A 17,566-nucleotide genomic window follows, 5' to 3' on the forward strand; every position below is an offset into this window, starting at 1 on the left:
AGGCGCTATGGGCTTCCGGACACAGGGCACCGTGGCTGAGCGAGCTCCCAAAGCCAGAGGGGAGCTGGTTGAGTGCAATCCAGTCTGGTACAGACACCAACATTCACCCCAGGCGGGGGAGAACTATATATAATAGGCCCAAATAAATTTCAGCCGCTTTGCATGTTGCATTGGCCTTTAATCTGGAGGGATGTACTGTCTAGGGGTGGGGTGAGAGAGAGAGAGAAGGAAGAGCAGTGTTTTCCGCTTGGCGATGCATATTCGTCCCTAGCTTCCCACACACACATTTTACAGTAGATCATGTGAATATTTATCTGTTCACTGCAACTCCTAAGCCTGTGTTTGCCGGGGGAGCGGACACCCCAAGAAAGTTTTCATTGTTGGAGGACTTCAGTTCTGGCCAAGAACTGCATCGCCACTTTCTCCAATAAACTTGAGCGTAAAGTTTACAAAGGAAAGCGAATCCTTTCACAGAAACTTATTCTCTTTCAATATTGTACGGTACGCTGTGTGCGTGTCTCTTCGCGCCATTGTGTAACAAATCTTTGTCTTCTAAAACGCATACCTATCTTCTAACCAACACTTTTGCAATTTTTAGCCAGTGTAAGAGCCAAAATAATCATCGTCGAGAAAGTGTTTGAAAACCCTCAATGTGATTAAAATTGTCGGGGACGGGTTGACTTTGTTGCCCTCTGCTGGAAACAGAACTTTCTGCACAAAACCGGCGCAAATTGTTTTGAAGCATGAGTTCCTAGCTCTGTACAGAACTACATAACCTGTTTTCATGTTTAAAGGTACCAAATGACAGTATGCTATTTGACTGTTGCCAGTATTTTCTTAACATAGGTCATTAATTAGGAGCAGGAATCCTGGGTGGTTTATTTTCCCCTTACTTTAATCCAACGATCCTGAGACACAGCAGTATTGCAAACGTCAGGAAATTTTGCACAGAGAAGGAATTGAAACTGCTGCCTTGCTACACAGAAGATAGAAAAATACAGCACAGAAGAGGCCCTTCGGCCCACGATGTTGTGCCAAGGATCAAACCTAATCTAAAATAAAATAACCTCACCTACACACCCCTCAATTCACTGCTGACCATGTGCATGTCCAGCCTCCTCGCTTAAATGTCCCTAATGACTCTGCTTTCACCACCACCGCTGGCAATGCATTCCAGGCATTCACAAGTTTCTATGTAAAGAACCTACCTCTGATGTCTCCTCTATACCTTCCTCCTATCACCCTAAAACTATAACCACTCATGGCAGTTAATCCTACCCTGGAGAAAAGTCTCTGGCTATTAACCCTATCCATGCTTCTCATTACTTTGTACTGTACACCTCGATCAGGTCACCTCTCTTCCTCTTTTTTCCCCAGAGAGAAAAGTTTGAGCTGAGTCAACCTCTCTTCGCAAGAAAAGCCCTCCAGTCCAGGCAGCATTCTGGTAAACCTTCTCCAAAGCCTTCACATCCTTCCTATGACATGGCGACCAGAACTGGACACAATATTCCACGTGTGGTCTCATCAGTGTTTTGTAGAGCTGCAGCAAAACCTCACAGCTCTTAAACTCAATCCCCCTGTTAATGAAAGCCAAAACACCATATGCTTTCTTAACAACCATATCCACTAGGATGGCAAATTTGAGGGATTTATGCACTTGAACACCAAGACCCCCTTGTTCCTGCATACTGCCAAGAGTCCTGTCTTTAATCCTATAATCAGCATTCAAGCTCGACCTTCCAAAATGCATCACTTCGCAGTTATCAAGGTTGAACTCCACCTGCCATTGCTCAGCCCAGCTCTGCAACCTGTCAATGTTGCACTACAAGCCTACAAAGCTCTTGATACTATCATTGGCAAATTTACTAATCCACCCCTCAACCTCCTTATCCAAGTCAATTATAAAAACTATAAAGAGCAGAGGCCCAAGAACAGAGCCCTGCACGAGACCACTCACCACTGACCTCTAGGCAGAATACTTTCCATCTGCAACCACTCTGCCTTCTGTCAGCCAACCAATTCTGAATCCAGACAGCCAAATCTCCCTGTATCCAATACCTCCTGACATTATGAATGACTCTACCATGGGGAACCTTATCGAATGCCTTGCTGAAGTCCATATACACCACATCCACTGCCTGTCCTTTGTCAACTCTCTCATCACCTTCTCAAAGAACTCAATAAGGTTTGTGAGGCATGACCTGTCCCTCATAAAGCCATGCTGACTGCTTTTAATCTCACTATGTTTTTCCAAATAGTCTTAAGTTCTATTCCTCAGAATTCTTTCCAAAACCTTGCTGACCACAGACGTAAGACTGACTGATCTGTAATTGCCAGGGATTTGCCTATTACCCTTCTTGAAAAGAATGACAAAATGCACTTTCTTCCAATCCTCCAGATGATTCCTGTGGAGAATGAGGAAGCAAAAGTCTTCACCAGTGGCTTAGCAACTCCCTTTCTCATTTCCCAGAGCAACCTAGAATAAATCTGGTCTGGCCCTGGTGACTTATCAATCTTAATGTTTGCCAAAATTTCCAGCACATCAATTTCCTCAATCTCGATCTGTTTAAGCCTGTTTCCCGACTCTTCAAAGTTCTCATTCACAACAAAGTCCCTTTCCTTCGTGAAAACTGAAGCAAAAAAACTCATTTAGGGCTTCCCCTATCTGCTCAGGTTCCACAGACAAGTTCCCGATGTTATCCCTGACTAGCCCTACCTCTCCCTGAAGATTCTCTTATTCCTCACATATGAGTAAAATGCATTTGGGTTCTCCCTGATCCTTCATGCCAAGCCTTTTTTGTGCCCCCTCATGGCTGTCCTCAGTCCATTTTTGAGCTCCTTTCTGGTAAGCCTGTAATCTGCTGAAGCTGTGCTAGATCCTTGCTTCCTCCACTTTACATAAGTTGCCTTCTTCCTTTTGATGAGACACTCCTTTGTTCTCATCATCCAAGGCTCCTTAATCTTACCCCTTCTTGCCTGCCTCAATGGAACAAATTTATGCATCACTTGCAACAACTGCTCCTTAAACAGTTTCCACATGTCTGTTGTGCCCTTTCTGTGGGACAATTGCTCCCAACCTGTGCTTCCCAACTCCTGTCTGATAAAGTCATAATTTCCTTTATCCCAATTAAATATCTTCCCTTGGTAACAGCTCCTTTGCCTCTCCGTGGCTGTGGTAAATGTGAGGCAGTTGTGGTCACTATCACCAAAGTGTTCTCCCACTGTGAGATCTGACACCTATCCTGGCTCATTGCCAAGCATCAAATTAAAAATGGCTTTTCCCCTCAGCAGCCTGTCTATGTACTGAGTAAGGAAACCCTCCTGAACACACCTGACAAAAATGACTCCATCCAAACTATCTGCACTTAGGAGATTCCTATCAATATTGGGTAAGTTGAAGTCACCAATAACAACAACCTTGTTACATCTGCATTTTTCCAAAATCTGCCGGCCTATGTATTCTTTGTCCTCCCTACTGCTATTAGGGGGTCTGTAGAAAACCCCCAATGAGATGGCTGCTCCCTTGCTGTTTCTAACTTCCACCCATATTGCCAGCGTTGGAGGGTTTGAGCCAAAGGGAGAGGCTGAATAGGCTGAACCTGTTTTCTTTGGAGCATTGGAGGCTGAGGGGTGACCTTACAGAGGTTTATAAAATCATAAGAGGCATGGATATAACAAATAGACAAGATCTATTGTCCAGAACTAGAAGGCATAGGTTTAGGATGAGAGGGAAAAGATTTAAAAGGGACCTAAGGTGCAACGTTTTCATGCAAAGGGTGGTGCGTGTGTGTAATGAGCTGCCAGAGGAATTGGTGGAGGCTGGCACAATTTCAACATTTAAAAGACATCTGGATGGGCATATGAATAGGAATGGTTACAGGGATATGGGCCAAGTGCAGGCAAATGGGACTAGATTAATTAAGGATATCTGGTCAACTTGGACAAGTTGGACTGAAGGGTCTGTTTCTGTGCTGTACATCTTTATGACTCTGACTATAAGTGCTGAATACAAGCACTTATTACTGCCTGTGTGATGCCCTAACTAGCAAGAATATGGAAAATGTTTATAAGAATAGATTTTATTATTTTATTTCTATATTATGCTCAACAACTCACACTAGAGATTGTTTAAATACTCTGTATGCTTCAGTTATGAAGTATTCAGATAGACGTAGATTTTTTTAGCCAACTTGTTCAGAGATTTTATTTACATATCTCCAGAATAGATATGACTTGGACCAAGGCTACTTGCATTACCTTCAATCAGTTGCACCCTACTCTTAGAATGGATTGGAATACTCATAGAACATAGAACATAGAAAAATATAGTGCAGTACAAGCCCTTCAGCCCTCGATGGTGCGCCGATCCAAGCCCACCTAACTTACACTAGCCCACTTTCCTCCATATGCCTATCCAATGCCCGGTTAAATGCCCATAAAGAGGGAGAGTCCACCACTGCTACTGGCAGGGCATTCCATGAACTCACAACTTGCTGACTAAAGAATCTACCCCTAACGTCTGTCCTATATCTACCCCCCCTTAATTTAAAGCTATGCCCCCTTGTAATATCTGAATCCATACGTGGAAAAAGGTTCTCATGGTCAACCCTATATAAACCCCTAATCATTTTGTACACCTCTATCAAGTCACCCCTAAACCTTCTTTTCTCCAATGAAAACAGCCCCAAGTGCCTCAGCCTTTCCTCATACGATCTTCCTACCATACAGGCAACATCCTGGTAAACCTCCTCTGCACCTGTTCCAGTACCTCCACATCCTTCCTATAGTATGGCGACCAAAACTGCACACAGTACTCCAGATGCGGCCGCACAGAGTCTTATACAACTGCAACATGACCTCAGGACTCCGGAACTCAATTCCTCTACCAGTAAAAGCCAGTACACCATATGCCTTCTTCACAGCACTATTTACCTGGGTGGCAACTTTCAGAGATCTGTGTACGTGGACACCAAGATCCCTCTGCTCATTCACACTACCAAGTATCCGACCATTAGCCCAGTACTCCAACTTCTTGTTACTCTTACCAAAGTGAATCACTTCACACTTAGCGACATTGAACTCCATTTGCCACCTTTCTGCCCAGCTCTGCAGCTTACCTATATCCCGCTGTAACCTGCCACATCCTTCCTCACTGTCAACAACTCCACCGACTTTCGTATCATCCGCAAACTTGCTCACCCAGCCTTCTAGCCCCTCCTCCAGGTCATTTATAAAAATGACAAACAGCAATGGTCCCAAAACAGATCCTTGCAGAACACCGCTGGTAACTGCACTCCAAGATCAACTTTACCATCAACTACTACCCTCTGTCTTCTTCCAGCCAGCCAATTCCTAATCCAAACTTCCAACTCACCCTCAATGCCATACCTCCGTATTTTTTGCAGTAGCCTACCATGGGGAACCTTATCAAACGCCTTACTAAAATTCATATACACCACATCAACCGCTTTACCCTTGTCCACCTCCTTAGTCACCTTCTCAAAGAATTCAATAAGGTTTGTGAAGCACGACCGGCCCTTCACAAAACCATGCTAACTATCCTTGATCACATTATTCCTATCCAGATGTTCATAAATCCTATCCCTTACAATTCTCTCTAAGACTTTGCCCACTCAGTCATCATCTGCACACAACTCTCAATTCTGGCTCTAAACACCACAGACTGGCACACTGTTAGCTGGCAGGCATAACAGTGGACAAATTTTCATTATTCATTTGCAGGACATGGTCGTCGCTGGCTGGCCAGAATTTATTGTCTGTCCTTTGATGTCTTACCCAATAATAGTAACAGCCATATCATACAACCAGACGGTATAGGAACAGGAGTAGGTCATTTGACCCTTGACCCTACTCTGCCATTCAACAGGATCATGGCTGATCTGACATCCACAACCCCATTTTCCTGCATTTTCAGGAGCAAAGAGTCCTAAAGAAAGTCTGCATGGTTGCTCAGGGTGCTAACAGTGATTACGCCATCTGTTGATCATCAAAGTTAACAATATCCTGACCTTTTCCCTGCAACCCTTGATTCCCCTGATTAATAATTGATCTATTTCAGCCTTAAATCTACACTAGGTCTATGCAACCACATCTTTCTATGGCAAGGAGTTCCAAAGAATCACAACACTGAGTGAATTCTTCCTCATTTCAGTTTTAAATTGACACCCCTTTATTCTGCGACTACGCTGTTTGGTCCTTGACTCAACCATAAGGGGAAACATCCTCTCAGCATTTACCCTGTCAAGCCCCTTAAAAATCCAGTATGATTCAATGATATCATCTTTCATAATTCTCAACTCCAGTGAGTAGAGTCTCAATCTGTTTCACCTTTAGTCATATTAGATCCTTGCACATCAGGGATCATCCTAATGAACCTTCTCTGAACTGCCTCCAACCAAATGATATCTTTCCATGAATAAGGGGATGAAAACTGCTTATAGTACTCCAGATGTGGTCTCACCAACACCTGGTACAGATGCACTCAGACTTGTCTACACTTATACACTAAACCCCTTGCAAAAAGGGCCAACATTCCATAAACCTTCCTGATTACCAACTGCACCGGTATGCTATCTTTCTGTGTTTCATGCACAAACATTTCAAAGTCCCTTTGTAATGCAAGAGTCTGTGTGGATGGGTATATGAATAGGAAGGTTTTAGAGGGATATAGGCCAAATGCTGGCAAATGGGACTAGATTTATTTAGGATAACTGGTCAGCATGGACGAGTTGGACCGAAAAGTTTGTTCCTGTGCTGTACATCTCTCTGACACAATCATTCATTTTATTTGTTCTGCCTTCCAACATGAACATCTTCACATTTTCCCACATTATGCTCCAATTGCCAACTTCTTGTCTACTTACTTAACCGATCAATATTTCTCCATAAACTGCCTTTCCACCTATTTTTGTATCATCTGCAAATGTGGCTGCTATATGTTCAATTCCTTCCTCTAAATCATAGTCACCCAAGGTGGAAGGATTCCAAATGGTTCGAATGATCTTCATATTCTGGACGAAAGACATACCACACCATATTTTATGGACTATGCTTGTTGGCTTACTAACTTTCGATAAAACGGCAAGGGAAGGTCAGCAACCCAGCTGGGAGACAGCAAATCTGTATGCAAACCTGTGGCTTGGAGATCTCGCTGCTACTATTCACGTTCATTGGGCCATGATAAACGCTCAATGGGTGGGCGGCACTCTCCTTTTAAGCAGGGATGAAGTAAGAACTGATCGATCCCAATTGCAACACATGTCTTGTAGTGATGGAGAGGGGCAAAAAAGGAAGGTATAAGATGACATTGGGAACCTCAACCCCAATCCTGCAAACACACTGCTCAGGACATTGATAATTTTGATGATGACCTTGAGATGATATCATTACCTGGTAGCATCCTGAGCAACCATGCAGCCTTTCTTTAGGATTGTTTGCTCCTGAATTGAACAGAGGCCTAGAAAATGTGGCGTAAACAAACGTTCTATACCCAGCTCATGAAGCAAATGACATTATCCAAATAGATGAATTGTTTGACATCATTCAACTTAGTCTCTCGATGACAATACTTGAAGATCCATATTCTTCTTGAGGTGCAGCTTCTGCAGAATTTCAGATTTCTTTAAAATGAGTTTTAATCTGGAGAGTCGTTCCACCTTAGAAAAAGTGTTGTTATACATGGCAGGTCTGACTGACTGTGGACCAGGACAGTGCAGTCATCAGTGAAAAGAAGCTTATGGGTGAGATTTTCTGTTGTCTTTGTGAAGGAGACTTAGACTGAAAGGACTTTCATCTGATCAGAAGTGAACAAAAACAACAAAAATGCACATAACATTAAATTGCATGGGATGGGAGTAGCGTACTGACATGGATAGAGGAATAGCGGGCAGACAGGAAACAAAGCATAGGAACAAGCAGGTCATTTTACAAATGCAAACCAGTGACCAGTGGGGTATTGTAGAGATCAGTGCTTGGACCTCAGCTATTCACAGCATACGTCAATAATTTAAATTAAGGAGCTAAATGTAATATCTTCGAGTTTGCAAATGACTTAAAACTGGGCGGGAGCATGAATTGTGAGGAAGATGTCAAGATGCTTCAGTGTGATTAGACAAGTTGAGTGTGTTGGCAAAAGCATGACAGATGAACTACACTGTAGATAAATATGACATAATCCATGTTGGAAGACAGGAAGACAGATTATTATCCGAAAGGTGGTAGGTTAGAAACAAGGAGGTACATTAAAGTAAGCATGCAGGTGTAGCTGACAGCGAAAAAGGCAAATGACCTGCTGATTTTCATAGCGAGTGGATTTGAGTATAGAAGCAGGGATGTTTGTTAGAATTGTACAGGGCCTTGGTGAGATCACATGGACTATTTTGTGCAGTTTTGGTTTCCATATCTGAGGAAGAATATTGTGGTGATTGGAGAAAGTGCAACAAGCATTTACCATACTAATTCCTGGGCAGCAGGACTGATTTATGAAGAGATACTAGATCAGTCAGAACTATATTCACTGGAGTTTAGAAGAATAAGATACCATATAAAATTCCAGCAGGACCAGATAGGGTAGCAAGAAGGATGTTCTGGAAGACTGGAGAGTCCAGAACCAGGCGTCACCGTTTAAAGGTACCTGATAGGCCATTTAGGACTGAAATGAAGAGATATTTCTTCACCCAGAGAGTGGTGTGCCTGTGGAATTCCCTGCCACAGAAAATATTTGAGGCCAAAACTTTGAATATATTCAAGGAGAAATTAGATAGGAAAGGGATCAAAGGGTATCAAGAGAAAGTGGGAATAAAGTACTGAGTTGATTGATTAGCCATGATCATATTGAAGCTCAAAGGGCCGAGTGGCCTACTCCTGATTGTATTTTCTATTTTAAGATCTGCTGTTTGTGTCATCATCCTTCCAAAGAAAATAATGAATAAGCTAAGGTCCAGCTCACATCTTTGCTTCACACCACTGAAGATTCGAAAGGGACTCAAAGTCACTATTTTCCTTGTCTGTACTGATTTTACTTAAACTGCTTCCCCATGGCCAGAACCCTGAGGAGCATGCAGTACCATCCCATAACTTCCAAAGTGAGGCCTCAGGTGGGGATCTGGCGAATTCCTCCCATCAAATTAAGCTTCTGTTAAGCTCAATGACTTGGTAACAGCCTAGCAAAGGGCCAGAGGAAATTTATGGAGCAGTGACCAGGAGGAGGAGATGATCTGGGACATGTGTATGCATATGTAAAACCACAGCAAGAAGCCATGATGTGCTGTTGATACTGAACTGGAAGTGTTATTGTGAAACGGTTGTTCAAACTGAAGTGCATGAGCGGTGCCAAAAGTTACCATCATTTGAGCAGCGTGGATTAAATACAGTATGATTAAGCCACTTCTTACACCATAACACTGCTTGCTCTCTGAACTTCTGCCCAATCTACAGGAGGAAAATAAAATGGCAAGCCCAGTCATGCCTATTAGCTGGCTTTGAGCATTGCCTTAGAACAGTTCTCACTAACACTTGTCATACCGCTAATTGGAGAACTGGGTTTGCCTCAAGCACAATTGGGAAAGTTGCATTTTAAGATGGTGTCGTATCAGCATTGCAAGCAAAGTATGATGTCAGAAGTCCCATAGCGCATATTGAAAATCTCATCCTATAACATAAATTATTTTCTAAGGCGTTAATTGTGAAAGTTATGGGCGGCATGGTGGCACAGTGGTTAGCACTGCTACCACACAGTGCCAAGGACCTGAGTTCTATTCTAGCCTTGGGTGATTGTCTGTGTGGAGTGTGCACATTTTCCCCATGTCTGCGTGGGTTTCCTTCGGGTGCTCCGGTTTCCTCCCACAGTCCAAAAGATGTGCAGGTTAGGTGAATTGTCCATACTAAATTGGCCGTAGTGTTAGGTGTTGGGGTATGGGTCTGGGTGGGTTGCTCTTTGCAGGGTTGATGTGGACTTGTTGGGCTGAAGGGCCTGTTTCCACACTCTTAGTAATCTAAATCTAAAATGTTCTCTTCTTCTAATGCAGAAGTAAGAGTTTACTTCAGGCCTGCTTTTCTTTCTCATTCAGAAATACAAGTCAGAGCAAGTTATAACCGTTAAAACCAGCAATATCTGCCTTTAGCAATGCACTGCATTTCAAGAATTTCATCAATTCTATCACAGTGTATTGCAAAGGGAGTTAAAGAGACAGGCAAGATTTCCACATTTGAATTGCTGCCAATTCAAATCCTGTTGGTGGAACTTGAGCCTTCCTCATTTAGATATGCCCTAAGCAAGATTGTACTTCAGCCATCGTACTTAAAATAAAAGTTCAAAAACTATCAAATTATTGGATTTGGTTCTGATGACAGCATTTTACATAAGTATACAAATATAAATAAATGTCTTTATTCAAAGTACATTGAACTTTTGTGGAAATAAAAGATGTAATTTATAAAAGTGAGTAGGATATGGTGAATATGATGGAGAATTGAGGGGTACATACTAGATAAAAACTAATTGGTTGCTAGGGAAGTACACAAGGACATAGAACATAGAACAATACAGCACAGAACAGGCCCTTCGGCCCACGATGTTGTGCCGAACATTTGTCCAAGCTTAAGCACCTATCCATGTACCTATCCAATTGCCGCTTAAAGGTCACCAATGATTCTGACTCTGCCACTCCCACAGGCAGCGCATTCCATGCCCCCACCACTCTCTGGGTAAAGAACTTACCCCTGACATCCCCCCTATACCTTCCACCCTTCGCCTTAAATTTATGTCCCCTTGTAACACTCTGTTGTACCCGGGGAAAAAGTCTCTGACTGTCTACTCTATCTATTCCCCTCATCATCTTATAAACCTCTATCAAGTCACGCTCATCCTTCGCCATTCCAATGAGAAAAGGCCTAGCACTCTCAATCTATCCTCGTACGACCTATTCTCCATTCCTGGTAACATGCTGGTAAATCTCCTCTGCACCCTCTCCAAAGCTTCCACATCTTTCCTAAAGTGAGGCGACCAGAACTGCACACATTACTCCAAATGTGGCCTTACCAAGGTCCCGTACAGCTGCAACATCACCTCACGACTCTTGAATTCAATCCTTCTGCTAATGAATGCTAAAAACATGAATAAAGAGGGCCTGTTCCATGCTAAATACCTGCTTATCAACTGGAATGTAAGGGAGAGTTAGCTAGACTGCATCAATCATGAGTGAATGTTCTTGAATAGTGTAGCACTATGCTTCTTAACAAAGATTGCATGAAGTAAACAAGAAATGTAATCTCAAAGGAGTTAACAGTCTGAATGTCTGACTATACATCTTTGGAGTAAACAATCAGAATATATATAGAGGTGGAGTATGTCAGGTAATTAGAGAGAGAGAGAGAGAGAGAGAAATTCAAATAGTTGTTTTTCTCTTTTAAGGACATATCATCTATATGGCACAAACAAAGTATTTTCTGTACATTTAAGTTGTCTTGTGCCTAATCAAAATATGTGTCAGAACCAGAATGAAGCTACCAGATAGTTTTTATTGCTTTTGCAAAAATACAGATAGCAATTATTTTTGCTACTTTACCGACCAAATTACAAAATGGAAGTGTCATAGTATTACCCTTGACATGATAAACATGATGATTGCTCAGCTCTCCCTTTCATCATCAGAACCCCGGTACATATATCATTCTTGACCAGCTTTTTCCATCATTATTTCTCCTTTGAGTAGTTCTACCTATCATCCAGATATTTCTCATGCACTAACTAAAGGAAGGAAGAACTTGTCTCTGGATAGCATCAAAGGATACCTCTGCCCTGAACAAACCTCCACCATTCCTCAACCGCAACAAGGATAGAGCTTCCCCGTCCTCACAATCCACCCCACTAATCTTCAAATCCAGGACATCACCCTCTGCCCTTTCTGCCACTTGCAGTCTGATCCCACTACCAACTTGATATTTCTCTCTTCACCCCATCCGCTTTCCGCATGGACTATTCCCTCCGTGACTCCCTCGTTAGGTCCACACTCCGCACTAACTCCTCCTCCACAACTGGAACATTCCCTTGGGGCAACAGGAAATGCAAAGCCTGCCCCCACACTTCCCCTCTTACCTCTGTCCAGGGCCCAAAAGAATCATTACAAGTCTGGCAGAGATTCACCTGCATTTCTTCTAACCTGGTCTATTGTATCTATTGCTCCCGATATGGTCTCCTCTGCATTGGAGAGACCGAGCACAAACTCAGTAATCGCTTCAGGGAACATTTGTATGCTCCAATCAACCCCACCTTTCAGTTGCCAGCCATTTCAAATCCCCTTCCCATTCCCCCAATGATATGTCCATCCTGGGGCTCCTCCACCATCAAAATAAGGCCACATGCAAACTAGAGGAAGAACACCTTTCACTAGGGGAGCTTACAACCTTATGACCTTGAATTAGAGTCATAGAGTCTTGGAGACATATAGCATGGAAACAGATCCTTCGGTCCAACCCGTCCATGCCAACCAGATATCCCAACTCAATCTAGTCCCACCTGCCAGCACCAGGCCCATATCTCTCCAAACCCTTCCTATTCATATACCCATCCAAATGCCTCTTAAATGTTGCAATTGTATCAGCCTCCCACATCCACTGGCAGCTCATTCCATATACATACCACCCTCTGTGTGAAAAGATTGCCCCTTAGGTCCCTTTTATATCTTTCCCCTCTCACCCTAAATACCCTCTAGTTCTGGACTCCCTCACCCCCGGGAAAAAACTTGTCTATTCATCATATCTATGCCCTTCATAACTTTGTAAACCCTTATAAAGTCACCCCTCAGCCTCCAGCACTCCAGGGAAAACAGCCCCAGCCTGTTCAGCCTCTCCCTATAGTTCAAATTTTCCAACCCTGGCAACATCCTTGTAAATCTTTTCTGAACCCTTTCAAGTTTCACAACATCTTTCCAATAGGAAGGAGACCAGAATTGCACACAATATTCCAAAAGTGGCCTAACCAATGTCCCCTGTACAGCTGCAACATGACCTCCCAACTCCTGTACTCAATATTCTGACCAATAAAGGAAAGCATACCAAACGCCTTCTTCACTATCCTATCTACCTGCGATTCCACTTTCAAGGAGCTATGAACTCGCACTCCAGAGTCTCTTTGTTCAGCAACACTCCCTAGGACTTTACCATTAAGTGTATAAGTCCTGCTTTCCCCAAAATGCAGCACCTCACATTTATCTGAATTAACCTCCATCTGCCACTTCTCAGCCCATTGGCCCATCTGGTCATGATCCTGGTGTAATCTGAGGTATCCCCCATTGCTGTCCACTACACCTCCAATTTTGTTGTCATCTGCAAACTTACTAACTGTACCTCTTATGCTCGCATCCAAATAATTTATGTAAATGACAATAAGTAGAGGGCCCAGCACTGATCCTTGCGGCACTCCACTGGTCACAGGCCTCCAGTCTGAAAAAACAACCCTCCATCACCACCCTCTGTCTTCTACCTTTGAGCCACTTCTGTATCCAAATGGCTAGTTCTCCCTGTATTCCGTGAGATCTAACCTTGCTAATCAGTCTCCCATGGGGAACCTTGTTGAACGCCTTACTGAAGTCCATATAGATCACGTCTATTGCTCTGTCCTCATCAATCCTCTTTGTTACTTCCTCAAAAAACTCAATCAAGTTTGTGAGACATGATTTCCCACACACAAAGCCATGTTTGACTATCCCTAATCAGTCCTTGCCTTTCCAAATACATGTACATCTTGTCCCTCAGGATTCTCCCCAACAACTTGCCCACTACCAACGTCAGGCTCACTGGTCTATAGTTTCCTGGCTTGTTCTTACCACCCTTCTTAAACAGTGGCACCACGTTAGCCAACTTCCAGTCTTCCGCACCTCACTTCTGACTATCAATGATACAAATATCTCAGTAAGAGGCCCAGCAATCATTTCTCTAGCTTCCCACAGAGGGTACACCTGATCAAGTCCGGGGGATTTATCCACCTTTATGTGTTTCAAGACATCCAGCACTTCCTTCTCTGTAATACAAACATTTTGCAAGATGTCACCATCTATTTCCCTACATTCTATACATTAGAATTCACCAGCTTCCTAATTTCCCCTACCTCATCCCAGGTCCAGCCCTCCCTCTCCACCACACCTCCTTGACCTTGACCATGAACTTGACCTGACCTAACCTGTTCATCTTCCCTCCCACCTATCCACTCCACCCATCCCACTGACCAATCACAATCACCCCCTACCTGCATCCACCTATCACCATCCCACCTACATTTCCCCAAGCCCCACCCCATCTCTCTATTTATTTCTCAGCCGCCTTCCCCCTTCCCAGTCCTGATGAAAAGTTCTGACCTGAAGCATTAACTCTCCTGCTCCTCTGATGCTGCTTGATCTGCTGTGCATTTTCCAGCTCCATGCTTGATTGACTTCATAAAGTGCTGTTCACATCTTGAGGAGATTTCAACTATTTCAAGGCCAATGAGCTACTGTTGAAGTGTGATCACTGTTGCTATGTTTAGTAGCAGATAATTTTTACAAAGAAAGATTCCATAAACTGGAACAACTTGTAATCATATCTAGCATTTAGTAAAGTAAAATATCCCAGAAATCTTTTAAAGGACTGTTATCAAAGAAAACTTGACAACAAAGCATATTATGAGATATGAGGGAAACTAACCAAAAGTTTGAAAAAGGTGATAAGCTTGAAGTGTGTTTCAAAGGATGGAAGAACAGCAAAAGGCAGAGGGATTTGGAAAGAAATTCCAGAATTTTGTGTCTTTTTAGTTTAATCCACAGCAACACCATACAGGGATTTGAAAAACAGCGATGGATTTTTAACATCAAAGTGTTGCAAAACCAGGAACCAATGGAATTCAGTGGGTACAAGGATAATGTGTAATTGCATGCAACTTTGTGCAAGTCAAGGTGCAGACAGACAGCAGGACTTTGGTTTATTCATTGTTAAAAATAGAGCATGGGGTATTTGCCACAATTGCAGTTCTGAGATCAAAGAGGTCAAGGGGCCTGGGGGTGTTCAGCAGTATATCAACTGAGGTAAACTGGACATTGTCACAGAGGTGAAAATAGGAATTCCCGTAATGCTGTATGGATGTGGATGGAAACTCATTTCAACACAACTATGGCACCAAGATCATTCACCCTCAGACAGTTGCCAGGGAGATGAATGGAATCAATGGCTACAGAGTGATGGGGCCAAAGAACAATGAACCAATCTGCCCAATATCTAGTTGGAGGAAAGTTCTGTTCATCCACTGCTGGGTATGGGACAAGCAGCCTGACAATTTAGAAATAGAGACAAAAAAACCCTGCAGATGCTGGAAACCAAGACAGTCAAGAGGCTGGAAGAACACAGCAAGCCAGGTAGCATCAGGAGGTGGAGAAGTCAACATATTGGGTGTAACCCTTCTTCAGGAACACAATATATATGTCTAAAGTGATGGTTGTTTTTCAGTGATGAGGGAAACATATGTATTAGAACTGGAGAAACTAAGGAGAAATTCTTGGTGCCACCAAAGTTCCAAGTATTCATGCAGTAAGATAAACTATTGCAAATGATTCTCTGGCTGAAACAGGATAGATAAGAAACAAACCACAAGTACATGCTGATAACAGTGGAAAGTCACTGAAAGAGAATTGCTTACAGTGCTGTTGGACACACATGTCCTCCACAGGCTACTTGTTTCAGCACTCTTGTGAGCTTTTTTCTCCAGAATGAGAGAAAAGGAAGCATTGAGTGAGATGGAAGAGGGGGGCATAGCTATTAGTTTTGGTGCAGCTGGTGAAGAGGTAGTGAGATGGTGAGGTTTTCTGGGCTCACGAGCCGGCAACAATGGAACACGACCCTTAGGGGTCAATGGGTGCAGTAGCAGAGGTAGTATGGTGAGATAGCAGGGAGAAGGCCTTAGCAGAATTGTTGTGCATGTGGAATTGGTTAAGCAGAAAGAGAACAGTAAATAGTCCAGGAATGCTGCCAAAGTGCAGGAGCTGCATTGCTGGCTATTTAAGCATCATGATCAAGGTTTGTGGATACCAGAGTGTTCCAATGTTGGCAAGCCATGATTGAAACTGTTAGTTTGTGCACACAATCTCTGACATTGTTTTTTCACATACCAGAATTAGTTATGACACTTACTGAACAAAACTTAGCAAATGCTTTCTTGAGACAATGTGACTATTAAGTGTCACTTGGTAAATTATTTTTCTTGGAATATGATTGAGTGTGTTCCTTTTGAACCAAATGTTGGAAAAAAGATGAAATTCAGGAGAAAGGTTTTGAATAATGTTATCAGAATTGAAAAAAAATGCTAAAATTATAAAGGAGAAAAAAATTCCTTACAATTTCCTTACATATTCATTATTTGTTGCCCTTGAACTGAGAGGTTTGTTAGACATGGGGGAATCTGTTAGGAGAAAGTGAGGACTGCAGATGCTAGAGAGCAGAGCTGAAAATGTGTTGCTGGAAAAGCGCAGCAGGTCAGGCAGCATCCAAGGAGCAGGAAAATCGACGTTTTGGGCATGAGCCCTTCTTCAGGAACCAAACACATTCCTGAAGAAGAGCTCATGCCCTAAACATCGATTCTCCTGCTCCTTGTTTGCTGCCTGACCTGCTGCGCTTTTCCAGCAACACATTTTCAGCATGGGGGAATCTGTTGTCATATGTTGGTCAAGCTCAGTGAGCAGACTCTTTCCCTAAAGACCATTAATGAACCAGATGGACTTATACAATTGATGATGGTTTTATCATCACTATTACTGACACTAGCTTTATACTTACAAGTTATTAACTGAATGTAAATTCCATCAGCTTTTTAAAAATATTTCAATAATATGCTTTATCCATAAAAAAAATCTTTTTGGATATATACATTGTCACAAATGCAGTTTGGATCTGTACATTTGCATATCAAGTGGACAAGCAAACATGGAACTTTGACTCTATCCAAAAAATACAAAGACTTCTCTTATCCAAACAATAGTAATATTTACAGATATTTAAGGCACTAGGAGGGGTGCTGGGATTTAAACCCATTCCTTCAAAGTATTGACTTGGGATTTGTGGATTATCAGTCCAGGAACACCATGCGCTTAATTGAGCCACTGCCATATCTCCAGACTGAATACTAACCGCCATTGATTTTCTTGTCTAGTTCACAGAGAGAAACAAATCTATAAAAAGAGCAAGTGGAGTAGTTTGTATGAGTATGATCTTTAATGTGACTTCCATTAGCTGCTTTCTTGCTGATTACTGATGAATGGCTTTTGCCTAAACATCGATTTTCCTGCTTCTCGGATGCTGCCCGACCTGCTGTGCTTTTCCAGCACTACACCAACGTGACTGCTTTCTTGCTGTTCGCCCATGCTCCCAAAAAGCTTTGCAAGACGTTTTGGATCATGGAAGCAGGACTGGGATTGGGTTACTTGCCATTTAATAAGATCATAATTCACCATCAATTTTAGTGCCTCTTTCCCTTATCTCTTCGTCATTGATATTTAGAAATCTGTCAATCTCTAAACACATACAATGA

This window comes from Hemiscyllium ocellatum, chromosome 12, assembly GCF_020745735.1.
Source record: "Hemiscyllium ocellatum isolate sHemOce1 chromosome 12, sHemOce1.pat.X.cur, whole genome shotgun sequence".
Lineage (NCBI taxonomy): Eukaryota > Metazoa > Chordata > Chondrichthyes > Orectolobiformes > Hemiscylliidae > Hemiscyllium > Hemiscyllium ocellatum.